At 42.8% G+C, this 27,553-nt stretch overlaps 1 protein-coding gene across 7 annotated transcripts in view; it reads right to left on the bottom strand.

The window, feature by feature from the left end:
• MYLK (myosin light chain kinase) overlaps positions 1-25,890 on the bottom strand; it is a 281,962-nt gene extending 256,072 nt beyond the window's left edge. For 3 of the 7 annotated variants that reach the window (XM_067034430.1, XM_067034434.1, XM_067034435.1), the window contains exons 1-2: positions 25,648-25,870; positions 22,657-22,732 (exon numbers count right to left, since the gene is read on the bottom strand). The gene's annotated coding sequence lies outside the window, so the exon portion shown is untranslated. Of the gene's footprint in view, positions 1-22,656; positions 22,733-25,433 lie in introns of all 7 variants that reach the window. The other 4 variants (XM_067034431.1, XM_067034429.1, XM_059064332.2 and 1 more) reach the window with 4 other exon arrangements.
• Between the last annotated feature and the right edge of the window lie 1,663 nt (positions 25,891-27,553).

The following is a 27,553-nucleotide window of genomic DNA, read 5'->3' as shown; positions in this document are numbered from 1 at the left end:
ACTCACAGCTCTTATTATGTGAACGCTGCTGCTCAGCAACTTTTCACGACTCTCCATTAACAATCTCAAGACTCTCAGCCTGCAACAAGGCCCTTGCATTCCGGCCTCATTCTATCAATATGATTGCCCTATGGAAATACAGAAATTCTTGGCTACAGTCAAACGAGATAACTACTTATCCCCTAACACAACACACACTTCCTATCCCAACACCCTTGCCTCCTCTACGGGAATCTATTCCTGGGTGTCCAGGGGCCCAGCTACAGGTCTCAGCAGTTCAGCACATGAACAGAAGCTAGTCAGAAAACTTTGGCCTTGACAGGTATGAGTTTCAAGGCCTCCTAAAGAGACTCAGCAGTATTATGCCAGCACAGAAAGCACCTACTCCCTTTATTCACTTGTTCGTTCATTCATATACTCTCTAACTCACTTGCGAAGTACTTACTATGTGCCAGATAATCTGCTAGAGGCTGCAAAGGAGGTAAAGTGACAGGACCCCAGCCTGAAGAAAGGCAATTAGTGACAGTAAGATTGAAGAATAGTCATAATTCATAGTAAGTCCTATCTTGAAGGTGGTAGTACCAGAATCTCATTCAAGGTTCACTCCAGATTGAGTCTGGTGAAAGTGTATGGGGATCCCTGTGGCAGTTTCAAAGCATGGCCTCAAAATCTTTGACACTCCTCCCACTGAGATAGGAGAGAATCTGTGTTCCCTCCCCCCTTGAATCTGAGCAGGCTTGGGACTGTCTTGACCAATAGAGTACAGGAAAAGTGATACTGTGTGACTTCTCAGGTTAGGTAATAGAAGACCAGGCAGCTTCCACCTGGCTCTCATGGAATGTTTATTCTCCAAAGGCTCCTGGGGACACTCCCTCTTGGAACCCAGCCACCATATTGTGAAGAAGCCCAAGCCACACACAGAGGCCACTTGTAGGCACTCTGGCTACATGGGCCCCAGCTGACCCCAGCCTTCAAGTCATCTCAGCCTAGGCACCAGACTGTAAGTAAAGAAGCCTCCAGTAATTCCAGCTCTTAACCATTTGAGTCATCTGAGCCATCCAGGTCTTCAGAAAACATCCCCACCATGTCCTGTTCAAATTCCTGACCCGCAGAACTCCTGAGCATAATAAAGAATAATATTTATTAGTAGTACTATGCTGAGCATAATAATGTTGTTTTATGCTGCTATGTCTGGGGGTGTTTTGTTACAAGCAATGGATAACTGGAACAATCCCTTCAAAAACAAGTGCTACTCATGGCAGGGCCCTGGGCAGTTAAGCCGGGGCCCTGAAGCCAACAAAGAGTGACACACCCAAAGATTATAACTGGAACATCCCTTTAAAAATTTTACCCCATTTATCAAGTTTATAATACCTTCAATTACTCAACATTCAACAAATAATGTATTAATTGCCTAGATGGGACAGTTACTGCTTAGTATTAGATAAAAATCCCTGCCCTCCAGGAGCTTACCACCTAGTGGAGAAACAGACAGTAAGTGAGACAAGTAAGGAAAATATAAACCATGTTGGATAGGGATTAAATATAAGGAGAGAAAATAAAGCCGGGAGAGGGGCTATGAAATATCAGGTGTGGGATCAATATTTTAGAGAGGGTGGCCAGGAAAGGCCTCATGGAGAAGGTGACTCGAACAAAGCCCTGTTGGAAAGTGTTGGGATGGGAATACCAGGCCCCCATGGCTGTCTTCTTCTAAGCACCCTTCCCATGTCACTTGCTCATGAACCCTATCAGCTAGACAGACCTCACAAAAATCCACAGGGTCAAGGAGCTTCTCCAACACAACTCTCAAATAAGAATTATGTGATGCCAAAGCAGGAAGGGCCCTCAGAAGCCATCCATTCTCACCCCCTCACCTTTCAGTGGAGAAACTGAAGCCGTGATGTTCCAGCTGGCCTAAGACTTAACCTAAGACATGCATGTCTGCCCAGCCCTGTGCTCTTGCTCCTACTCTCCACTGATTACTGGAAAACGATTCTCCCTTGGTAACTAAGCTCTTTCTCCCTTGGTTGCATCACCCCAGCCAGTTGCACCTGATCCTCCCCATCTGTCACTGACATAGTCTGAGACCAGTCCCCAGGGTGGGTGGGTAAGGGAGTCCAAGATTAGAACCAGCACTGGCCCTAGACAACTGCCAACATTCCCACCAATAGCGCTACCAATGCCTATAACACCTCCATCAACAGCCCCTCCACAATGCAGTCAGTGACACAGAAAATGGACATCTTCCACTTTCTCTTCTTAGCTGCTCTGTTGGGGGTTGAACTGGGTCCTCCAAAAAGTCATGTTGAGAGACTGGTTCAAGATGGTGGAGTAGAAGGACATGCGCTCATTCCCTCTTGCAAGAGCACCGGAATCACAACTAACTGCTGAACAATCATCGACAGGAAGACACTGGAACTCGCCAAAAAAGATAACACAGATCCAAACACAAAGGAGAAGCCGCAATGAGATGGTAGGAGGGGCACAATCACAATAAAATCAAATCCCATAACTGCTGGGTGGGTGACTCACAAACTGAGAACATTTATACCACAGAAGTGCACCCACTGGAGTGAAGGTTCTAAGCCCCACATCAGGCTTCCGAACCTGGGGGTCTGGTAATGGGAGGAGGAAATCCTAGAGACTTTGAAGGCTAGTGGGATTTGACTGCAGGACTTTGACAAGACTGGGGGAAAGAGAGACTCCACTCTTGGAGGGCACACACAAAGTAGTGTGTGCATCAGGACCCAGGGGAAGGAGCAGTGACCCCATAGGAGATGGAACCAGACTTACCTGCTACTGTTGGAGGGTCTCCTGCAGAGGTGGGGGGTGGCTATGGCTCACCATGAGGACAAGAACACTGGCAGCAAAAGTTCCGGGAAGTACTCCTTGGCATGAGCCCTCCCATAGTCCAACATTAGCCCCACCAAAGAGCCTGGTACGCTCCAGTGCTGGGTCACCTCAGGCCAAACAAAAAACATGGAAGAAACCCAGCCCCACCTATCAGCAGACAAGCAGATTAAACTTTTACTGAGCTGTGCGGAGAGAGCAACACCCAGCTCTACCCACCATCAGTCCCTCCCACTAGGAAGCTTGCACAAGCCTCTTAGATAGCCTCATCCACCAGACGGCAGACAGCAGAAGCAAGAAGAACTATAATTCTGCATCCTATGCAAGGAAAACCACATTCACAGAAAGATAGACAAAATGAAAAGGCAGAGGAATTTGTACCACATGAAGGAACAAGATAAAATCCCAGAAAAACACCAAATGAAGTGGAGATAGGCAACCTTCCAGAAAAAGAATTCAGAATAATGATAGTGAAGATGATCCAGGACCTCGGAAAAAGAATGGAGGCAAAGATCGAGAAGATGCAAGAAATGTTTAACAAAGACCTAGAAGAATTAAAGAACAAACACCTAGAAAAATTAAACAACAAACAAACAGATATGAACAATACAATAACTGAAATGAAAAATACACTAGAAGGAATCAATAGCAGAATAACTGAGGCATTAGAACGCATAAGTGACCTGGAAGACAGAACAGTGGAATTCACTGCCACAAAACAGAATAAAGAAAAAAGAATCAAAAGAAATGAAGACAGCTTAAGAGACTTCTGGGACAACATTAAATGCAACAACATTCGCATTACGGGGGTCCCAGAAGGAGGAGAGAAAGAGAAAGGACCCGAGAAAATATTTGAAGAGATCATAGTTGAAAACTTCCCAAATATGGGAAAGGGAATAGTCAATCAAGTCCAGGAAGCTCAGAGAGTCCCAGGCAGGGTAAACCCAAAGAGAAACACACCAAGAAACATAGTAATCAAACTGACAAAAATTAAAGACAAAGAAAAATTATTTAAAGCAACAAGGGAAAGATGACAAATAACATACAAGGGAACTCCCATAAGGTTAACAGCTGATTTCTCAGCAGAAACTCTACAAGCCAGAAGAGATTGGCACGATACATTTAAAGTGATGAAAGGGAAGAAACTACAACCAAGATTACTCTACCCAGCAAGGATCTCATTCAGATTCGATGGAGAAATCAAAAGCTTTACAGACAAGCAAAAGCTAAGAGAATTCAGCACCACCAAACCAGCTCTACAACAAATGCTAAAGGAACTTTTCTAAGAGGGAAACATAAGAGAAGAAAAGAACCTACAAAAACAAACCCATAACAATTAAGAAAATGGTAAAAGGAGCATACATATCGATAATTACCTTAAAGGTGAATGTATTAAATGCTCCAACCAAAAGACACAGGTTTGCTGAATGGATACAAAAACAAGACCATATATATGCTGCCTACAGGAGACCCACTTCAGACCTAGGGACACATACAGACTGAAAGTGACAGGATGGAAAAAGATATTCCATGCAAATGGAAATCAAAAGAAAGCTGGAGTAGCAATATTCATATCAGATAAAATAGACTTTAAAATAAAGAATGTTACAAGAGACAAGGAAGAACACTACATAATGATCAAGGGATCAATCCAAGAAGAAGATATAACAATTGTAAATATATATGCACCCAACATAGGAGCACCTCAATACATAAGGCAACTCCTAACAGCTATAAAAGAGGAAATTGACAGTAACACAATAATAGTGGGAGACTTTAACACCTCACTTACACCACGGACAGATCATCCACACAGAAAATTAATAAGGAAACACAGGCTTTAAATGACACAACAGACCAGATAGATTTAATTGATATTTATAGGACATTCCATCCAAAAAAAGCAGATTACACTTTCTTCTCAAGTGCACATGGAACATTCTCCAGGAGAGATCACATCCTGGGTCACAAGTCAAGCCTCGGTAAATTTAATAAAATTGAAATCATATCAAGCATCTTTTCTGACCACAACGCTATGAGATTACAAGTCAATTACAGGGGGAAAAAAACGTAAAAAACACAAACCCATGGAGGCTAAACAATATGTTACTAAATAACCAAGAGATCACTGAAGAAATCAAAGAGGAAATCAAAAAATACCTAGAGACAAATGACAATGAAAACACAATGATCCAAAACCTATGGAATGCAGCAAAAGCACTTCTAAGAGGGAAGTTTATAGCAATACAAGCTTACCTCAAGAAACAAGAAAACTCTAAAATAAACAATCTAACCTTACACCTAAATGAACTAGAGAAAGAAGAACAAGCAAAACCCAAAGTTAGTAGAAGGAAAGAAATCATAAAGATCAGAGCAGAAATAAATGAAATACAAACAAAGAAAACAATAGCAAAGATCAATAAAATGAAAAGCTGGTTCTTTGAGAAGATAAACAAAATTGATAAACCTTTATCCATTCTCAACAAGAAAAAAAGGGAGAGTACTCAAATCAATAAAATTAAAAATGAAAAGGAGAAGTTACAACAGACACTGCAGAAATACAAAGCATCATAAGAGAGTATTAAAAGCAACTTTATGCCAATAAAATGGACAATCTGGAAGAAATGGACAAATTCTTAGAACGGTATAACCTTCTAAGACTGAACTAGGAAGAAATAGAAAATATGCACAGACCAGTCACAAGTAATGAAATTGAAACTGTGACTAAAAATCTTCCAACAAACAAAAGTCCAGGACCAGATGGCTTCACAGGTGAATTCTATCAAACATTTAGACAAGAGCTAACACCCATCCTTTTCAAACTCTTCCAAAAAACTGCAGAAGGAACACTCCCAAACTCATTCTACAAGGTCACCATCATCCTGATACCAAAACCAGACAAAGATACTACAAAAAAAGAAAATGACAGACCAATATCACTGATGAATATAGATGCAAAAATCCTCAACAAAATACTAGCAAACAGAATCCAACAACACATTAAAAAGATCCTACACCATGATCAAGTGGGATTTATCCCAGGGATGCAAGGATTCTTCAATATATGCAAATCAATCAATGTGATACACCATATTAACAAATTGAAGAGTAAAAACCATATGATCATCTCAATAGATGCAGAAAAAGATTTTGACAAAATTCAGCACCCATTTATGATAAAAACTATTCAGAGTGTGGGCATAAAGGGAACTTACCCCAACATAAAAAAGGCCACACATGACAAACCCACAGCAAACATCATTCTTAATGGTGAAAAACTGAAACCATTTCCTCAGATCAGGAGCAAGACAAGGATGTCCACTCTTGTCACTATTATTCAACATAGCTTTGGAAGTCCTAGCCATGGCTATTAGAGAAGAAAAAGAAATAAAAGGAATATAAATTGTAAAAGAAGTAAAACTGTCACTCTTTGCAGATGACATGATACTATACATAGAGAATCCTAAAGATGCCACCAGAAAACTACTATAGCTGATCAATGAATTTGGTAAAGTTGCAGGATACAAAATTAATGCACAGAAATCTCTGGCATTCCTATACACTAACAACGAAAGATCAGAAAGAGAAATTAAGGAAACAATCCCATTCACCATTGCAACAAAAAGAATAAAATAACTAGGAATAAACCTACCTAAGGTGGTAAAAGACCTATACTCAGGAAACTATAAGACACTGATGAAAGAAATCAAAGATGACACAGATGAAGAGATATACCATGTTCTTGGATTGGAAGAATCAGCACTGTGAAAATGAATATACTACCCAAAGCAATCTACAGATTCAATGCAATCCCTATCAAATTACCACTGGCATTTTTTGCAGAACTGGAACAAAAAATCTTAAAATTTATATGGAGACACAAAAGACCCTGAATAGCCAAAGCAGTCTTCAGGGGAAAAAATGGAGCTGCAGGATCAGACTCCCTGACTTCAGACTATACTGCAAAGCTACAGTAATCAAGACAGTACGATACTGGCACAAAAACAGAAATACAGATTAGTGGAACAGGATAGAAAGCCCAGAGATAAGCCCACGCACCTATGGTCAACTGATCTATGAGAAAGGAGTCAAGGATACACAATGGAGAAAAGACAGTCTCTTCAATAAGTGGTGCTGGGAAAACTGGACAGCTACATGTAAAAGAATGAAATTAGAACTCTCCCTAACACCACCCACAAAAATAAACTCAAAATGGAATAGAGACCTAAATCTAAGACCAGATACTATAAAACTCTTAGAGGAAAACATAGGAAGAACACTCTTTGACATAAATCACAGCAAGATCTTTTTTGATCCACCTCCTAGAGTAATGGAAATAAAAACAAAAATAAACAAAAATTTAAAAATGGGACCTAATGAAATGTAAAACCTTTTGAAAAGCAAAGGAAACTACAAGAAAGACGAAAAGACAACCCTCACAATGGGAGAAAATATTTGCAAATGAATCAACGGACAAAGGATTAATCTCCAAAATATCTAAACAGCTCATGCAGCTCAATATTAAAGAAACAAACAACCCAATCCAAAATGCGCACAAGACCTAAATAGACATTTCTCCAAAGAACACATACAGATGGCCAAGAAGCACATGAAAAGCTGCTCAACGTCACTAATTATTAGAGAAATGCAAATCAAAACTACAATGAGGTAGCACCTCACACCAATTAGAATGGGTATCACCAGAAAATCTGCAAACAACAAATGCTGAAGAGGGTGTGGAGAAAAGGGAACACTCTTGCACTGTTGGTGGGAATGTAAATTGATACAGCCACTATGGAGAACAGTATGGAGGTTCCTTAAAAAACTAAAAATAGAATTACTGCATGATCCAGAAATCCCACTACTGGGCATATACCCAGAGAAAACCATAATTCAAAAAGACACATGCACCCCAATGTTCATTGCAGCACTATTTACAATAGCCAGGTCACGGAAGCAACATAAATGCCCATCGACAGATGAATGGATAAAGAAGATGTGGTATATATATATATATATATATATATATATATATATACATACATACATACACACACATACATACAATGGAATATTACTCAACCATAAAAAGGAACAAAATTGGGTCATTTGTACAGACGTGGATGAATCCAGAGACTGTCATACAGAGTGAAGTAAGTCAGAAAGAGAAAAACAAATATCGTATAATAATGCATATATGTGGAACCTAGAAAAATGGTACAGATGAACTGGTTTGCAAGGCAGAAATTGAGACACAGGTGTAGAGAACAAATGTATAGACACCAAGGGGGGAAAGCGGTAGGAGTGGTGGTGGTGGTGGTGGTGGTGTGATGAATTGGGAGATTGGGATTGACATGTATACACTAATATGTATAAAATAGATAACTAATAAGAAACTGCTGTATAAAAAAATAAAATTCAAAAATTCAAAAAAAGTAAGTAAAAATAAAAGCAAAAAAAAAAGTCATGTTGAAATCCTAACCGCCCCCCCCATCCAACCTGTGAATATAACCTTATTTGGAAATGAAATGAGTGGTGTCCTTACAATAGAGGGAAATTTGGACACATGCACAATACACAGAGACACAGAAGAGAGACAGCCACATGCAGATGGAGGCAGAAATTAGAGTGATGCATGTGCAAGCCAAGGAATGCCAGCAATTTGTCAGCAACCCACCAGAAGCTAATAGAGACAAGGAAGCAGTCTTTCTTAGAGCCTTCAAAGGGAGTGTGGCTCTGCTGACACAGTAATTTCAGACTTCTAGCCTCTCGGACTGTGAAAGAATAAATTTCTGTTGTTCTAAGCCAGCGTGTGGTAGTTTTGTTACAGCAGCCCTAAGAAACTAGCACCCTTGCATATATAAAGAGTCTGAAGGTACCCGTGGTCCCCATACACAGGCCTTCTCCCTGTAATTCCAGGTCAGGTGCTCAGAAGCAGCTCCCATCTCCCCCTTCACCACTCCTCATCCTTCATATCTACCAACAGTACATGTACTGAGTCCACCCAGGAAGCCTGCAGGAAGCAGGTGAGAAGCCAGTCATGCCTAGGGTTTTGGGTACAATTTGCTGACCACCTTGGTCTATGTCTTGCTATGGGCACAACCTGTTTTATACGGTTTGGCTCCAATCAGTCTTGGATCTGTTGGCCTTTCTACCCTACTTAAGAACGACTGATGGTCCCTGTGACAGGCTGAGAGGTCACAGGGAAGTACCATCCACAGAAGACCGATCCCTCTCACGGGTCCAATAGTGACCTGTTAAACATAAATCATCCCAGTAGTAGGCTCTTTGGTAATACGGAACAAAAGCAAAAAAAAAAAAAAAAAAAGAGGATCATAATATACCTTTCAACCTGGTAATGCCGTTTTTGGAATACCAAGGAAATGACACAACAGAAAAAAAAAACAAACGATTTGGACAAAGATAATTATAGCAGTGTTACTCATAATTGTGAAATAAAAACTGGAAACATTAATTGCAGAACAGTTAAAAGAGAGTGTCATAATAATACCTAACATTTCCTGAGCCCTTACTATATGGCAGACAATACACCAAATGTTTTGCATGGATTATCTTATTTCACTCTCACAAAAATCTTATGACAAAGCTGTGTTATCCCTTTTTCAGAGATAAAACTGTTCAAGGTCACACAGCTAGCAAGTGGGAAGTGACCACTACTTTATGCCCTCTGCTTAGTTAGAGTAGTGACTTTACCATGGTCATGTGAAATAGGACAAGTTCTTTTCAACTTCCCTGAGCCTTAGGCCCTCAACTATAAAACAGGAACAAGAATAACATCATAAGACTGAAAAAATTAAATGCAAAATGTGTGAACCATTAAGTAAACTATAAAGCATTATCCAAATGAAAAGTACTTACAGACTCAATGACAACTGAATATCTCATGCAGTGGGAGTCCACTTGTAGCCTACTTTGCATGCTGAGTTGAACAGTTAGAATTTTATCTTTCATGTAGTAGAAGATTAACACTGTTTTTTAACCAGGGATGTTACACGTTAATGTTGTTTTGAGGTACGATAATATAAAATCATCTCAGGATGACCAAACTGGAACTTTATTTAATTTCCAATCCTCAAAGTTTTATGAGCTCTCTAGTAAAAGCCCTGGTCTGATTCCTCCAAAGGGTGGGCAGGGTGGGCCTGAAAGCAGCAGTTTCCTTGATTCACTGATTTCCGGCAGGAGACACAGGGGTCTCATCCCCTAAAAACTGTACTCAGGGGTCTAGAACGCCAGCAAAGGAAAGCAGACACCCCAGAGCACACAAAGAGGTGGGGGTGTCCTGATGGCATTTGGGGAGAACTCTCCTCACCCCTCCCTCACGTCACTGGGAAGTAAGGATGGTACAAATGTGTTCTGTCCACAGTGAGGGCCTACACATGTATAAAGGAGGGTTATTACTGTCTCCAGGTCCTAGGGGTCTGTCAAACGCCAGGCAATTATGCAATCGGTTCCACTCACCAGGGTCTGGCGCAGTACCAGGACGCTGTTCCCATCCCAGCGAACCAGGCTGAATAAGGCAAAAGCACCAAATAATCCAAGGCCCCACCCAGACCAGGCAGTCAGCCCCTCCCTACTCCAGAGCAAAATCAGACACTCAGCCCCTGAGTCACCCCTCGGCAGCCTTCAGTCAAAAAATACCTGAGAAGGGAGAAAGTGACTAACACCCCTCTCCATACCCTAGATGTCTAGTGGATTTTCCCATCATGTTTGTAACTTGTTTTGCATTTCTTTTGCCCACCACTCCCTGCTTAATATCCTTTAGAGTCCCCCCTCATCTCTCAGGAGAGGGGGTGGGGTGTTTAATGTAACCCTCACAACAACGCTGGGAGGTTGCGAGCATCTTCATTTTAGAAATGAGTGAAGGGAAGTTCAGAGTAGTTAAATAATTTCCCAGGCTCACCCATCTAATAAGTTGCTGAGCTGGGCTTCAAACCCAGGTGTGTGAGCTGCAAAGCCCGGACCTCCCCATCAATCACACATCTGCTCTCCCAGTCAATGAGAAGAAGTAGCTGAGATGGATTCTGCAACCTGCCTATACAAAATCTGTCCGGTGCACCAAATTGCCATGGCACTATGTGGTCAACACATAGCTGCCAGAGACACAAAGTTCAGGCGTGCTCACATTCAGGAGCCAGACAGGCCCCCACCTCCTGCTCCGGCTCTCCCACACACTGGCACACCCTCTATAAAAGAAGGCCAGGGCCCTGGAAAGGGGTCAGTCAAGCCCTTTCAGAACACCAGCACTAGGCTGGCATCTGGATGCCTGACTTCCTGTGTCAACCACAATTCTTAGGAAAAGGAGAGAGTAATTAGAAAGCAGCGCCCCACAGACCAAACTTAAGTCATGTTTCCAAAATAGACTTCCAAATGAAAGATCAGCCTGTGCCTGCAGTGACAGCACTTGGGCCCAACTCCTCCACACAGCCCCCATTTCCTCTGAGCCCCTGAGGGGACCATAAAGGGAGGTCAGCAGGGGCACCAAGGACATGCACAGTTCTTTCCATCAGCCACAAATATTTACTAACCATCTACTATATGCTTTATGGGAGATAAGAGGTGGTACTATACTATGACCCTGCTCCTGAGAAGCTCCTAGCTTGGTGACAAGCTAAGAAACAAAGACACAGACAGGTGCAAACCAGATGCTCTAAACTAAGTGAAGCTTATCTTGGGGATGCAAGGCTGGTTCAACATTTGAAAATCAGTCAGTGTAATTCACCATATTAACAGACTACAGGGGTGGGCAAACTATGCCCCATAGGCCAAACTGTCTGTTTTTGTAAATAAAGTTTAATTGAAACACAGCCATGACCATTCATTTACATATTATCTATGGCTGTTTTCATGCTACCAAAAAAATGGCAAAGTTGAATACTTGTGATAGACATTATATAGCCTACTAAGTTGAAAATTTTTACTACTGGCTCTTTTCAGAAAAAGTTTGTTGACCCTTGATCTAAATTATTGGGAGAGAGCCCTTTCACCCATAAAACTACAGCAACTCCAGCTCCCTCTACTCTCTGTTCTACAGACCAGGTTGGGAAGCAGATGTGAGCATTAGGGTCCCAGACTCTCAGGGCTGGAAGACCAGGCCATTGCCTTCCACAAGGAAAACAGTCCAAGGTACGAATTCCACTCCTCCCTCCCACTGGTCCCACTCACAGGTAAAAACCTCAGGGCTCTCTGGAAGAATGTGGCACAGGCTTTTTACTAAAGCTTTCATAATAAATGCTTGTAGGTGCAGAAAAACTCCTTCTATACCTCCATGTTCACTTTCCCAACCCAACTACCCCCAAAAAGGAGAATTCTGGAGGTCTCAAATCAATGATCTAAGCTTCCACTTTAGCAAACTAGTAAAGGAAGAGCAACTAAACCAAAGCAAGCAGAAGAAAACAAATAATAAAGAGAAGAAATCAATGAACTTGAAAACAGAAAATTAACAGAGAATGATCAATGAAACCAAAAGCTGGTTCTTTGAAAATATCAATAAAGTTGACAAAACTCTGGCCAGACTGGCAGAGAGCAAAAAAGATACAAACTACAAATATTAGTAATGAAAGAAAGAAGACACATCACTATTATCCCTAAAGACATTAAAAGAATAATAAGCAAATATTATCAACAATATTTGCCCATAAATTCTACATTTTGGATGAAACAAATTACCCCCAAAGCACAAACTATCAAAAGTCACTCAAGTAGGCATGGACTTATACATACCGCCAAATGTAAAATAGATAGCTAGTGGAAAGCAGCCGCATAGCACAGGGAGATCAGCTCAGTGCTTTGTGACCACCTAGAGGAGTGGGATAGGGAGGGTGGGAGGGAGATGCAAGAGGGAGGAGATATGGGGATATATGTATATGTATAGCTGATTCACTTTGTTATAAAGCAGAAACTAACACACAATTGTAAAGCAATTATACTCCAATAAAGATGTTAAAAAAAATCACTCAAGGAAAAACAATGACCTAGATAGCCCTACACTTATTAAATAATTCAGTTTTCAGTTAAAAACCATCCCAGAAAACACACCAGGTTCAAATGGCTCCACAGGAAAATTCTACCAAAAATTTAAGGAATAAACAATAGCTACCCTATACGACTCTTCCAGGAAACAGAAGTGGAGGAAACACTTCCTAACTCCTTTTATGAGGTAACCAATACCCTGACACCAAAATCAGACAAAGACATTAAAGAAGAGAACTAGCCCAATATCCTTCATAAGTATAAATGCACACACACAAAAAACCTCAATAAAATGTTAGTAAATTCAACCCAGCAATATACAAAAAGATTAATAATATATCTTGACCAAGTGGAGTTTATTCCTGGAATGTAAGGCTGGTTAATCATACAGAAATTAATTAATGTAATTCAGCATATCAACAGACTAAAGCAGAGTTCAGCAAACTATGCAGCCTGTCTCTGTAAATAATAACTATTGGAACACAGCCATGCCCATTCATTTATGTATTGTTTATGGTTGGTTTCATGTTGCAATGGCAGAGCTGAGTCATTGATTAGAGACCTTGTAAGAGTCGAGTAGAGACCTTATGGCCCACAAAGGCTATAATATTTACTCTCTGGCTGCCATGATCTGAATGCTTGTGTCCTTCCAAAATTTATACGTTGAAATCCTAACCCCCAAAGATGATGATATTAAAAGGTGGGACCTTTGGGAGGTGCTTAAGTCATAAGGATGGAGCTCTCATGAATAGGATTAGTGCCCTTATAAAAGAGACTCCAAAGAGATCCCTAACCCATTCTACCATGTAGAGGACACAGGAAGAAAGTGCTGGCTATGAACCAGAAGAGGACACTCTCTAAAACTTGACCATGCTGGAACTCTGATCTTGAACTTACCAGCCTCCCAAACTGTGAGCAATAAATTTCTGTTGTTTATAAGTTACCCATTCTGTGGTATTTTGTTATAGCATTCTAAACAGACTAAGACACTTGCCCTTTAAGAAAAAATCTGCCAACTCTTGGACAAAAAAAAGATATACATGATCATTTCAATAGATCTACAAAGAGCACTTGAAAAAAATCATTATCCATTCAAATTAAAAAATCTCAACAAGCTAGGAGTAGAAGGGAACTTCCTTACATTAATAAGGAATATCTATGAAAATCACACAGCTAGCATAAAACATAATGGTATGAGACTGAATGCTTGCCACCTAAGATTGGAAATAAAACAAAGATGTTTATTTTCACCACTCCTTTTTAACATTATACTGAAGATGCTAACCAGCACTACAAGGCAAGAAAAATAAATACAAGTCAAATAAATTAGATTGAAAATAAAACTGTCTTTATTCACAGATAACATATTACCTGCATAGAAAATCCCAAAGAATCTTAAAAAAAGCTACTGGAACTAGTGAGTTTAGAAAGGTCACAAGATACAGGGACTTCTGTGGTGGCACAGTGGTTAAGAATCTGCCTGCCAATGCAGGGTACATGGGTTCAAGCCCTGGTCTGGGAAGATCTCACATGCCACGGAGCAACTAAGCCCGTGCACCACAACTACTGAGCCTGCGCTCTAGAGCCCACGAGCCACAACTACTGAGCTCCCATTCCTAGAGCCCATGCTCCACAACAAGAGAAGCCAACGCAAAGAGAAGCTCACTCACCGCAACCAAGAGCAGACCCCGTTTGCTGCAACTAGAGAAAGCCTGCGCACAGCAAAGAAGACCCAATGAAGCCAAAAATAATAAATAAATAAATAAATTTATAAGAAAGGTCACAAGATACAAAAATCAATTGTTAGAAAGAGAAAAGCTCAGGGAAATAGTTAAGAGGCAGAGGATGGTTGAAAATTGGTTCTATAGCTCAGCCTCCTAAATTACATATTTTTATGGTGTTGGTTAACTTCAAACAATTATATACCAATTATATTAATTTCCAAATTCTATAGGTACACATTTTGGTACACTTTATCCTCTGATTTAAATCTTTTTAAAATCCACTGAAATAATAATCAATTGTATTTACAGTTGACCCTTGAACAGCATGGGTTTAAACTAAGTGGGTCCACTTATACATGAATTTTATCAATAGTAAACACTACAGTACTACATGATCCTCGGTTGGTTGAATCTGCAGATGCAGAACCTCAGATAAGGAGGAACCAGATACAGAGGACTGACTCTAAGTTATACATGAATTTTCAACTGCAAGGAAGGTCAGTACTCCTAACCCCCAAGTTATTCAAGGGTCAACTGTACTAGCAATGAACAACTAGAAAACAGAATTTTACTGAAAGTGCCATTTACAATTACACCAAAAATATGAAATACATAGCTATTAGACTAGCAAAATATGTCCAATATTTAATATGCTAAAACTACAAAACACTGATGAAGAAATCAAAGACCTCAATAAGTGCAGAGATGGAGTTTATTTATGTATTAGAAGACCCAAAATTGTTAACATGTCAATTCTCCCTAAACTATTCTATAGATTCAATACAATACTAATGAAACTTCCAGCAGGATTTTATGCAGAAACCAACAAAATGATTTTAAAATATATATGAAAGGCAAAGATATAGAACAGTCAAAACAATTTGGAAAAGGAAGAACTAAGTTGAAGGATTCACACTACCTGATTTCAAAACTTAAAATAAACCTACAATAATCAAGACAGTGTGGTACTGCTGAAAGGATATACACATAAACCAATGGAACAGAATAGTCAGAAACAGACACACACATAAATTCTCAACTGATTTCCAACAAAGATACAAAGGCAATTCAATCCTTCAAGGAGAAGGATAGTCATTTCACTATGGTACTAGAGTAACTGGACGTCTGTATGCAAAAAGAACCTCTATCTATACCTTGCTCCATGTACAAAAATAACTAAAAATGGATTAGACCTAAATGTAAAATCTAAAACTACAAGACATCTTAAAGAAAGTACTGGAGAAAATCTTAATGACTTCATATTAGGTAATTCTTAGATACAACACCAAAAGAATATATTTTTTCAATTGATAAATTGGACCTCGGCAAAATTAAAAACTTCTGCTCTGCAAAAATAGACTTTGTTAAGAGAATAAAAAGACAAGCTATAGACAATGAGAAAATATTTGCTAAACATGTCTGGACTCATGTCCAGAAAATGAAAAATTATATCTCAAAACTCAATCAAAATGAAACAAAGATGCTCAACATTATTAGTCATTAAGGAAATGCAAATTAAAACCACAATGATAAAAGTATACCTATTAGAATATCTAAAAATTTTTAAAAGTCTGGCAATACTAAATGCTGACAAGGATGTAGAAACTATAACCCTTGTACATTGCTAGTGGGAATGCAAAATGGTAGAGCCACTTTGGAAAACAGTTTGCCATTTTATTATAATACACCATATCACCCAGAAATCCCATTCCTATTTACCCAAGTGAAATGAAAATCTATGTTCACATAAAAACCTGTACACAAATACTCATAGTGAATTATTCATTATCACCCCAAACTGGAAACAGCCCTAATGTCCTTCAACTGGCTAATAGAGAAATACATACAATGAAATAACACTCAGTAGCATAAAGGAATGACCTACTGGTATACCCAACAACACAGATAACTCTCCAACACACTGTGCTAAATGAAAGAAGGTAAACTTAAAAGGCTACGTACTATATGACATTCTGAGAGAGGCAAAATCATAGGTACAGAAATCAGATCAGTGATTCCCACTTAGGGTCTTCAGGTGGTAGAAGAGTTGACTATAAAGTGCCCAAGGCGGGCTTCCCCGGTAGCGCAGTGGTTAAGAATCCGCCTGCCAAATCAGGGGACACGTGTTCAAACTCTGGTCCAGGAAGATGCCACATGCCATGGAGCGACTAAACCCGTGCACCACAACTACTGAGACTGTACTCTACAGCACGCAAGCCACAGCTACTAAAGCCTGTGCACCTAGAGCCCATGCTCTGTGACAGGAGATGCCATGCAATGAGAAGCCCACGCACCGCAAGGAAGAGTAGCCCCTGCTCGCTGCAATGAGAGAAAGCCTGCGCGCAGCAATGAAGACCCAATGCAGCCCCCCAAAATTAACTAATTATTTTTTTTTAAGTTTTTAAAGTGTCCAAGGCAATTTTTGGAAGTGAGGGAAATATTCTGTATCTTGATTGTGGTAATGCTTATATGACTATCTATGTTTGTCAAAATGCAAAGTTGTACACTGAAATAAGTTAATTTTATTATAGGTAAATTATACCTCAATTTTTTTTAATGAGGAAAAAAATGTCTTAAAAAAGATTCTGGGGACTTCCCTGGTGGCACAGTGGTTAAGAATCTGCCTGCCAATGCAGGAGACATGGGTCCGATCCCTGGTCCGGGAAGATCCCACATGCCGCGGAGCAACAAAGCCGATGCGCCACAAATACTGAGCCTACGCTCTAGAGCCCATGAGCCACAACTACTGAAGCCCATGCGCCTAGAGCCTGGGCTCCGCAACAAGAGAAGCCACCGCAATGAGAAGCCTGTGCACCACAATGAGGAGTAGCCCCCACTCGCCGCAACTAGAGAAAGCCCATGCACAGCAATGAAGATCCAATGCAGGCAAAAATTTTAAAAATTAAAAAAAAGAAAAGATTCCACCATGATGCAGCATGGAAAAGAAAAGTTATTGTGTAACTAAAACAATGCCTACCACTTGTCAAGCAATGGAATAAAAGGCAATAGAAACTGCCACATGTATCAGAATAAAGCATAGACTTTTCAAAGATAGGAAAAGTTGGTGTCACTAATTCATGTGCAACACATGATCAGTTGGGTACTGAACAATAGTTTTTTCAAAGCTTCCAGTTAACTTTCAGAAGAAGACATTTAACTTTTAGCAACATTATTTTCTTATAGAAATAAACCAGAACTCAAAGTTTAACCTAAATGAAATGTAGATGAAACTCTGATATACTTTAGTATTCCTTAGAATTATTCTGTCGATCCTAAAGGGGCTGAAGATGTCAAAATTGTGGGCACACACAAAATCAGCCAAGGAAAGCAAAGACAGTTAATAGTTCTATCTCACTTATGACCATAAATGCAAAAAAAGTTTCCAATAAAGTATTAGAAAATCAAAGCCAACAAGGTGTTTACCAAAACTATACATGACCAAGTATTTACTCAAGAATTTACCTTAGGAATTCAAGGATGGCTAAACATTCAAATATCACGAGCACAGATTATCAAAAACAGCATTTTATCTTGAAGTCTTGTGTAATTCTGATAGACAAACACAATTCAGAAGGATCTGAATACTCTGATTGTGATAATGATGAAGAAAGTGAATATGAATAAAAGCATATTGAAATTTAGAAATTTTTCTAAAATTGTGTATATTAAAGGAAGTGTGTTTTTTCCCCTAAGAATCTAGAAAGTGATAAGAATCTTACAGCCTACAGTAACTTGAAATCAAGAAAATATGGGAATGTTATCTCCTTTCACTATACAAGTATTACCTTTTTTTTTTCCTCTTCAACTAGCCTGAGTTGGTTTCTGTTAATTTTGAAGAATCTTTCCTAATACACAAATCAAAGAAATAATTACATAGTGAAAAAGCAACCAAGATTGATTCTCAAATCTGGCGCACAATGGAAACACCTGAGGAGCTTTGTAAAAACAGAGATTCCCTGACCGCACCCAGGTCTAGGCTGGGGACTAGGAGGCATGGATTATTTTGCCAACAAGGCTCCCAAAGGAATTTTTGTTATTAGTGGGTTCTGGAAGACTGCTATTAGGAGATAAAGGCTTTAGGCATGTCTTTCCCTTGAAGTTTTTCCAGTGTGGTTGTAGATATAAAAATTTTAGCATGAATAAAACTAAACAAGTAAACTTTCCATAACAATAAATGACTTGTCACCATCAAAAGAATTTTACAGGGACCAATTCAAGGTTCCTACAGAAGTTCAAATGAGGAGGAGAACTTGAAGCTCAGGAGGTCAAAGGCAGTCTCCATTTGGGGGCAGTGCCTGACACGTATTAGGAACTTAATTCATTCCCTGAACAAATATTTAAGGATAGAAGAACTTGTCAGACAAAGAGGCAAGTGAAGAATATTCCTGGAGAGAATAAACTCATAAAGGCAAAGAGATAGGAAACTGGGTTCAGGGACAGTAAGTTAATGAGTCTCATTGCCTTGGAGGTCAGATTACAGAGGCCCTTGCGCTTCAGGTTAAGGCTGTTCTGTGAGAAGCAGGGAGCCACTGAAGGTTTCTGAAGGTGGAGTGACACAGCCAGACTGGGCTTTAAGATTAACAAAGCAATCAAGTGTAAAATGTATTTGTGCCTCAGAGAAGCCAGTTTATAGTCCAAGTGTGAGCTAGCAAAGGTCTGGTCGTGAGCAATAGCGATATGAAAGTAAAACCCAGGGATTCTCTCTGCCTGGGATATTAACCAGAGGAGGGGGTAACCACAAGAGGAGGGGCTGAGTGGCCGAGGTCATCTGCAACCAGCTGGTGCCCTAGGTGACTGCCCAATCACAACAAAAAGCCTGAGAACTCCCTAAAACACTTCAGTTGAAACGCCATGGGGTAAAATCAGTAGCAACTGCATTAACTGTCTCATGCCCAGCATGAGGCCCTACGATGAAGACAGAAGCTTCGGTAGTAATAAGAGGAAAGCTATAGGCACACTGAAACAGCCTATTGCCTCTTCTTGAACATATCCATTTCCACAAGGTTACCAACCAAGCGACTATGCTCTGTTGACACTAATAAAACAAAAATATGGAATGAGAACTTAACCTGGATAATGAGGAAGGGTAAAAACAGGTCTGTTTTAGGCACATTCTCTGAATAGGCTTAGTACTCTGCAGGAAAAGTGCATAATGTTTAGGAGAAAAATAGAACAGTTATGCCTAACCACGAGGTAGATGAGTGGAAAGTACCTTCTCTGGGAGCAGCAGATGGGAGATGCCTTAGGATCTTTCTTGAACACTCCCACTCACTCACTAGCCAGGCCTTCAACCCAGATGTCCAGGCACCTGTGGTGTGCCAGGTACTAAAACTACTTACAGGTCTAAGAGTAAGGACACAGAGATGAACCACGGCCTTTACCCTCAGGAACTCGAGGCCTAGCGAGCCACCACACCTTATGACTGCATCGCAATGAACGTTACCAAGCACTTGTTCATCTACCCATGGCCTCCTCAGGCAAGCAGAGAAGGGGTTCCCCCCTCCATTTATATATGCCCTTGCAGAGACCTGGACGGCGCTGGAGCTGACTCCAAACCACGGCCTCTTCCCGGTTTGTCACACAGCCTGAGGAGACGTTCTACCTAGTCCAGCCCTAAAAAAGGAGAAGAGCATTCCTGCCAGGGTCAGTGCAGATGGCCAGAGCCTCCAACTGTTCACAGGGTGAAAATTCCTGTGAAAGATGGTACATTCCAGAGTCAAGGCAGACCCAGAAGACAGTGTCAGCCACAGGTGTCAAGTCTAGCTATCAGGTGGGATGGGGTCTAGGACTTCAGGGACGGATGGAAGCTGTGTGGGCAGATATAAAGTACGCAGGAGGGCTTCCCTGGTGGCGCAGTGGTTGAGAGTCCGCCTGCCGATGCGGGGGACGCGGGTTCGTGCCCCGGTCCGGGAAGGTCCCACGTGCCGCGGAGCGGCTGGGCCCGTGAGCCACGGCCGCTGAGCCTGTGCGTCCGGAGCCCTGTGCTCCGCAACGGGAGGGGCCACGGCAGTGAGAGGCCCGCGTACCGCAAAAAAAATAAATAAATAAATAAAGTACACAGGGGCCCTGGCAGCAGACAGATGGCAGTGATCACAGAGTCAGGCCAGATAAGGAACACTCACCCCTGCTCCCCAGGGAACCCTCAGACTAAAGAGGCCAGCCTTCAAGGACTTCAGAGAACCTGGTGGGACAGATGATAGAACCAACATGCATCCATTTCTCTGGCCGAGGTCAGGCCTTCCCACCCCATCGCTATCCCCCACCAGGGTGGAGTGATAATAACTGGCTGTTCCCGGTTTGGCCACCAATGCCTTGGCCTCTTAGACGAGGGCGTCCACCTCACTCTAATGCAGGTGTCAGGTGGACTGACAGACATGAAGCATGAGGAAAGAACACAGAGCCCCGCGAACCCAAAAGTCTTCATGGGATGGGCTTTCACTCTGGCTATAGATTTTTGCCTCACATAATTTTTGATCCAGTATAAAGTGAAAACAAAATTGTTCCAGGAATATTATGGGCAGCAGAGGGAAAACACCCCCAAAATAAATCTCAGGACAAGCTGTCCTGCATGGTTGAGAGCTCACCACAGGGTCAAAGGTTCTTCACCAGGTTCTAACAAAGGAGGAGCTGAGAGCGTCTGGGACACTGGAACCAAGTGTTCCCACCTTCTTCTCTTCAGGCCTGTACCCACCCTCCCTCCTCCTCATCTTTGAGGCCTTTCCTTATCACTCCAGCCTCTGAAATTCCCCCAAATGAGTCTGTACCACAGAACTCATGCCTGTTTTCTAATTATATACTTCATACATGTTAGCTGTTTCTCCACAAAAACTCAAAGTCTGTTGGGCGTACTACTTTCCTTTTATAATCCTCCACAGGGCTAGGTGGAGAGGAGGTCTGTAATTCATGTTTGTTGGCTGATATACAGCTCATTCCACAGACCTAGCAAACACTACTCAATATGTAGAATAACGGGTATTCCTTCTTTTGTGCCTCCTTATATTCACATATTCATTTCATTTTTATAACCACCTTCATTGTCAGAAGAAGAAACTGCAGTCAGCCCACAGAGGTTAAATACCATACCCAGGAACATCCAGCCAGTAAGTGAACAGGATGGCTCTAAACCCAAGTTTAACTCCAAAGATCACATTCTACTCTTGTGCTGCCTGTCTGCCAGAAATCTGAAGGAGAGCTACTCTGTACCAGAAATATCAATCTCTGAAAACAAAAAACATAAACAGCATCCTCAACGATGAAAGCTCAACAGTGTAGCTATTTGGTTCCTGAAAGATCACGAGAACTAACTCATAAGGTCCTGCATTAACAAATCAGCATCCATCCGATCTGGGGGCCCAGAGTCTGGGGTGGGGGGGAAGAGGGCGGAATCAAGCAGCAGATCTGAAAGAAAAGGAAATCCTCTCCTCATCCCATTTCTTTTGTCTCCAGAGGGCCCAAGAGAAGAGGGGAGGGGAGAAAGGGGGACAGAAGTACCAACAATGGGGGGAGGGGACAACAGTGGGATATTCAAGAAGCCTGATCTATACATAAATTCCCACAGCTCCCTTGTGGGGTGTCCATTGTGAGCATTCACCCTCAGATAAAAGGGGCAGTGAACAGGAGGACAGTGTGAGCATCTGGAAATCCAGCCTTATCCCCACAAGCTACAAACAGGGAGCAATTCTTACTGGCTCGCCTCCATTTCACAAGGGCTGCAGCCCTAACAACAGGTGCATCCAATAGGGCAGCAGGGATGCATCTGCTGACCTGTAGTGACAAATACTGAGGTCCTGGAGACCGTAAGAATTGCATTCGCTCAACCTGTTGGCTTAAAACAAACGGAAAAGTATGAAGCCAAAACTCAGTAAAGAGACAAGGGCATTCATCTGTGGAATTGCACAGGTCGGAGAGGCTCACACAGCAGACCCCAGGCCAGCACACTCACCTTTCAGTGCTTGTGGAGCAAGAGGCTAAGGCAGAAGGAAGGGGGCAGAAGTCACGTGGCACAGGATCCTGGCCTAGTGGCTTCTGCACTGGTCTCACTCTGGACTCCCAGCCCCATGCCACCCAAGTGTCCACATGCAAACAGTCCTACCTCGTGTCCTCTGGGTGCACTCTCTGGAGGTCAGAGGAGAATGACAAATATTCAAGCTGGGAGAGGACGACGTCTTCTGTTGGGAAAAGTTACTTTCTAAGGATTGTACTCTTAATTTCCCTACATTTACAGAAAGGATAGGACAGGAAGCTTTTAAGAATGAACAATTTCCCAATCAGAGTGTGTTGGTTTGAACTGGGGGAAGGGCAGTTAGGCTTCCAAGTGGCCCTGGTATATATTTCCAGAATACCAAGAAGTGTTGTTCTCAGAAAGATAATAAAAGTCCACATGTTCATGGGATCTCTGCACCTCTACCTACAGGCTGGGCTGCATTCTCAAATTGTCACCTCTTGAACCTCTTAAAAGGCAAAGAGCCAATAAATCAACTGTTTCACAGACTCAGACTCATATTTTGTGGGGGAAAGCAAGGGGTCATTCTGTTGTTTTGTTTTTGTTTTTTCCCATTACGCGGGCCTCTCACTGTTGTGGCCTCTCCCGTTGCGGAGCACAGGCTCCGGACGCGCAGGCTCAGCGGCCATGGCTCACGGGCCCAGCCGCTCCGCGGCACGTGGGATCTTCCCAGACCAGGGCACGAACCCGTGTCCCCTGCATTAGCAGGCGGACTCTCAACCACTGCACCACCAGGGAAGCCCAAAGGGGTCATTCTTGTAGACACCGAGTACACGGTGACCCCAGAGCATTCACAGTCTATTTCTCTGAGGCTGGGGCAGAACTCCCCAGCTACAATCAAAACCCCTCCTCGGGTGATACAAGAGGGAAGAGATATGGGAACATATGTATATGTATAACTGATTCACTTTGTTGTAAAGGAAAAACTAACACACTATTGTAAAACAGTTATACTCCAATAAAGATGTTTAAAAAAAAAAAAAAAACCTCCTCCAAAAAAACAGAAAACAAACAAACAAAAAAACCCCTCCTCCACTTGTGGCACTGCAAGGGTCTCTCCTAACCCCAGCACCATCTAGAGCCAGCCTCCTTTTCTGACAAGCCTTCCCAGCAGACTCCCCTGCAGCTGCCAGCCAGAGGCCCCTGCCCTATGGTGACTACACCTGTCTGTCTAAGGTCCAGGCAGCAGGTGAGTCCACCTAAGCTTACCAGTTAGACCAGGAACTTCCCCAGGGCCTAGTCTGCTCTGTACATGTCCCCCAAAATCTAATCCCTGAGGAAATGGTCTCCTGATAAGAGGATCAGCAAACCTCATATAAAGAAAATATTCCAAGGCCCCAGCTACCCCATTCTCAGTTATTTAGTTACTGCACAAAAGAAACCAAATACACAGATCCTTTGCCACTGTGGGGTAGTTTTCTGAGCTCATGCCTAGTAGTGCATGAGGACCAGCATTTTTTTGTATCATGAGTGAAGGGACAGAGAGGCACATCTTGGTGAAAAGGCTCTTGTGCAAGTCCCCAGAGTACCCACTACCCCATCCCGTAGCCAGCATCCAGCCACTCCCCACCCAGGGCCAAGTGCCTAGGCTCCTCCCTGCTCTGGATGAAGGCTACTGTCCCACCTAGGATGGGAGACAAAGGGTCAACCTTACTCTGGGCATGAAGAAAGAACATTCCATACCAGCCTAGGACACTATGGTGCCAGCAGCATCACCTTCTACATCCCTGCAGTATGCAGGGCAGGGAAAGAGACTAAGACAGAGGATCACCAAAGAGAGAAGGGAAGGGGGCTAGGAATTTAAAAGTAAAGAGATGGAGGGGAAGAGGGAAATAAAGTGAAAAAACCAAAACTCTAAAACAAAAACAAAAACTATTTTACTAGAACCTGAAATGCCTTTTAGGCACCCAGAAGCACCTACACTTCTCCCAGAGACTTGCACTGTGGATCCCTGATGCTTTGAAGTGTAAGGGGTTCCCTAAACGGTTCTCTCAAGCCCCTCATTTGCAAATAACTCATTGACAAGTTGTGCATTTTGACAAAAGATTGCACTAAAGCAGGGAAGAACTACAGCCCCAGCTGGAAGGGGGATGCAACACTAGGCAGGCTCCCGAGGGCTTGGGGGGAGCGGGGACGGATTGCACATACTCTGCTCTTTGCACTTGGAGAGAGGAGGGATGGTAAAACCGGCGGCCTGAGGCCTGGCACTATGCCCACCACCCGGGTGTTCCCCCACCTGGGCCCAGCTCCTTCAATTAACTGCAAGGGCTATTTTTACCCCTTCTAGGACTCAAAGAAGCTGGGTCTTTCTCCTTCAGGTTACTATATAGAGGATGTGCCCTCCCAACAACAACAAAATGCTCTCCCCATCAGCCCGTCTTCACATCTGCAATACCACTCCTAGAAATTCAGCCCTTTGGGTCTTGAAGAGTGTTAAGTAGCCACAAGTTACAGGGAGGAGTTCTGCCTTAACCATAGACAGCTAACACCTGGGAATTAGTTTAGCCTAAACTTTCCAACCGCAATGATCTGCGAACAAGGGTCCTTCAACCATGAAACTCCGGTTGAAGACAAGGAGGCAGAGCAGGCGAGGGGGCTTCAGTGAGGAGCAGGGAGTGAGAGCAAGACTGTGACGCCCGACGCCCCAGCTTTGCCTGGGACGCCGGGGCTGCCGCCACTGCCCTATCTTCCCGGACCCGCATTTAGGCTAGGAGGACTTTCACGTGGCACCTCCGCCCCCGCAGCTGGGAGAAGAGCCCACCTCTCTTCCTTGAAGGCTAGCGGCGATTTGCAGCCCTCAAATCAAAAGCGCCCCCTTCGGACGACGCCTATAGAGACAACAGCATAACTGTCCCCAAGCACCTCACCTTTCAAAAGAAAACCGTGCTGCCTGGAAACGCTGGGGTCTCCGCCTTACGCGCCACACCCCGCCCCAACTCCTCGCTGCACGTAGAAACCCCTCTCGAACAGTGGAGCCAGGGGCAGTCTCCCGAGGGAGGGTCCCGACCCTGGGACCCCCGCCCTCGAGGAGTGACTCCCAGGGACCGCGCCGGGACAAAAGCGTGGGGCGGGCTCACTCACCCGCGCGGCGAAGGCGGCTCGGGAGCCGAGGCACGGCGCTCGGCGGGGGCGTCCCGGCCACCGGCGCGCAGCGCAGGCTCAGCGCTCAACTCGCCGCCGGCTGCGGACCGGGCGGCGCCGGGAGCCCGCGAGGCGAGTCCAGCACGGGACGGGGCGGGGCGAGGGTGAATGGTCGGCGAGAAAGCTAGCAAGTGGGAGAGCAAACGCGAGTGTGCTAGAGACTGAGAGCACGACGCTCCGAATCCAGACCCAAAATGCAGTCTCTGGCTCACACGCGCTGATTTGCATTTCATTTGCATAGCGCTCTGGGAATGGACCTGCGGTCCTTCCGCCACGCCTACCCGCCCTCCTTCCCCGGGTCGGGAGAGGAGAATCCGGAGCGGAACCGAGCGCTGGACGTCGGTCCATCTCGCCCTTCCCCCGCACCGCCCCAACTCCTCCTTGCACACTGAACTGGTGGCCTTCAGGGTGTTTTCTCATGTTTTCCCGTGGAAGACCACTCGATACACAAAAGAAGAACACACTGGAAAAACTCTGTAGACTTTAAAATTAATTTTTTCTTTGATGTGGCTATTAAAAACAACAACGAATCGAGTAGATTCCCCCAAATGAATGCAATTTGGGGTTTTGGACAAAGTATCGCGAAAAACTTGCTCATTTTCAAAATTGGACACAAGGCGCAATTTTGTTCTGCCTGGATTACATAGTCCTTAAAAAGGCGGGTTCTGGAGTTGAGAACCCTACCCCTTACTTTACAGCTGCAAAATTTTGGGCAAGCTAGTAATCTCTGTTACTCCGTCTACTTATCTCTAAAATGGGACAATCTGCCTCATAGGAATGTAAGGCTTCAGTGAGATAAGCCAGGTAAAGCGCTTAGGATAGCACCTAACAGTTACTTTTAAACGTGCGAGTATGATCTATATCCACTTAATGGAGAGGCAATCAGACCAAGGAGAGGCAAGAAAGAGGAAGGGAGAGGTAGGGGAAGAGGCTATAGATGGCAAAGAGAGAACGGTTTAAGATTAGAGACAGTCTCTCCAAGGTTCAGGCCAGGGTTCCCCCACCCTATTCTGCTGTTAGGCTAACCAGACCCAGCTCTGAGAAAGCATTTCTATATCTTCTTTCCCCGCAGAAGATCCAGCTGTGAATGCATTTTGAAACGTTATCATGGGATGTTCTGGAGAAATATTAAAAATGTTCAATTCAGCTACTTCTTAAAAAAAAAAAATTGAATCTAAAGGAAGCAAACTCTGTTCTGTGGTGGAGAGTCCCAGATTGGGAGACCTGAGTGTTAGACCTGGTTCTGGCACTAACTTCGTGGAGCTTGCGGGAGTCACCATCTCTGGCCCTCAGTTTTCTAATCTGGAAAATGAGGAAGCTCCTTGGGATGTTTTTTCTTTTCTTCAGGCATCTTCCAGCTCTGAAACTTTAGCCCCAGGGTTCCTCTGATATTTTTTGTTGTTGTTGTGTGTTAAGAATCCTCCATTGGTTTGGAGGATAACTACACAGCCTTTTCAAAATTGATATTTTTCCTCTTGCCTAATATTTAGTTTGCACCTGATATGAAATATTTTGTAGAGCTTCCTGATCTCTTCATTTGGACTCTTCCCCCCCCCCAAATGTTTATTCCAGGTAAAGGAGTACTTATTGTGCTTTCTATAGTAAAATAAAACACAAGTACAGAAAACCACACAAAACAAATATATAGATATAGATTATATAGACTGGTGAATTTTTATGAGCAAAACATCCTTGCAGTCACCACCCAAGTCAACAAATAGAACTCTGCCAGCCACCCCAGAAGCCTCTCCATGTGCCCCATCCCTATCCCTATCTAAAAAAAAAATTATTTATTTAATTTGTTTATTTTTGGCTGCACTGTGTCTTCATGGCTGTGCGTGGGCTT

Source organism: Kogia breviceps, chromosome 5 (genome assembly GCF_026419965.1).
Source record: "Kogia breviceps isolate mKogBre1 chromosome 5, mKogBre1 haplotype 1, whole genome shotgun sequence".
NCBI lineage: Eukaryota > Metazoa > Chordata > Mammalia > Artiodactyla > Physeteridae > Kogia > Kogia breviceps.
This window is presented reverse-complemented; position numbering and strand designations above follow the sequence as displayed.